The 1,168-nt window shown below is 35.8% G+C and overlaps 1 non-coding gene across 1 annotated transcript; it reads right to left on the bottom strand.

Annotated features, from left to right (window-relative positions):
* Positions 1-342: 342 nt before the first annotated feature.
* LOC111773027 (U6 spliceosomal RNA) lies at positions 343-449 on the bottom strand. The gene has a single exon (XR_002807235.1). It is a non-coding gene; the product is annotated as a U6 spliceosomal RNA (small nuclear RNA).
* Between the last annotated feature and the right edge of the window lie 719 nt (positions 450-1,168).

Raw genomic sequence — 1,168 nt, 5'->3', positions numbered from 1 at the left:
ATTCCTTTTTCTTGCCTGATTGCACTGGCCAGGACCTCCAGTACTATGTTAAATAAGAGTGGTGACAGAGGGCATCCTTGTCTCATTCCTGTTTTCAGGGGGATGGCATTCAGTTTTTGCCCATTGAGCATGATGTTGGCTATGGGTTTGTCATATATGGCCTTTATTATGTTGAGGTAGTTTCCTTCTGTGCCCATTTTGTTCAGAGTTTTTATCATAAATGGCTGTTGGATCTTGTCAAATGCCTTCTCTGCATCTATTGAGATGATCATGTGGTTTTTATTACTCAGTTTGTTGATGTGGTGTATCATGTTGATTGATTTGCAGATGTTGAACCATCCCCAAAATATGGAACGCTTCACGAATTTGCGTGTCGTCCTCGTGCAGGGGCCATGGTAATCTTCTCTGTATCGTTCCAATTTTAGTATATGTGCTGCCGAAGCGAGCACTCAATACAGATGATTTTAATGAAGTATTTGGAGGAAACAAATATGATTAAATTAGAATAATGAGGATGATACCATGATTATATATTCCTATAGAGTCTTTTTGTGCCAATAAGAAATGATGTGGGCATAGATTCTGAACTGGGCTTGGTCTTGAACTAGCAACATATACATGGCCAATCCTTTTCTTTACTTGGTCTTACCTTTATTATCCATAAAAGGAGATAATTGAACTATATAATCTATTCTTTAGTAAAATGAGCATACATTTTAAATGGAATGTCTCTTTTGATTCCATAGGAGCTCATCAGGAAGGTCAAGTAGAGATTGTGATGCTCATTTTTAAGTGATTCACAATTAAAATAAAATAAGTTATGCAATTTGCCCAAGGTCACAAAATAAGCCTATGGAATAAATATAAATAGGGTTCCAGATTCCAGACATATAGACTTGGTCTGGTGTACTGTGATGATATTTTCATATGCAACAATCATATTAAATGAAGTCCTTCATCAAGTTATAAAGTAGTTATAGGAAGAATGCAGAGAATTTGGAATTTCAATACAATATTTGTAAGTTAAAATATTCTGTTATCAGGGCAGAGCTTTTAACACATTAACATCCTCGTCTTGTTCTGACAATCTTAATTTCATAAGTTTTTGGAGATGAATTTTATACTGTGTGCAGCCACAGATCAATCAAGCTCATGCCACCCAGAAGTA

This window comes from Equus caballus, chromosome 3 (assembly GCF_041296265.1).
Source record: "Equus caballus isolate H_3958 breed thoroughbred chromosome 3, TB-T2T, whole genome shotgun sequence".
Taxonomy (NCBI): Eukaryota; Metazoa; Chordata; class Mammalia; order Perissodactyla; family Equidae; genus Equus; species Equus caballus.
The sequence above is the reverse complement of the archived record's forward strand: the minus strand, read 5'-3'. Positions and strand labels throughout refer to the sequence as shown.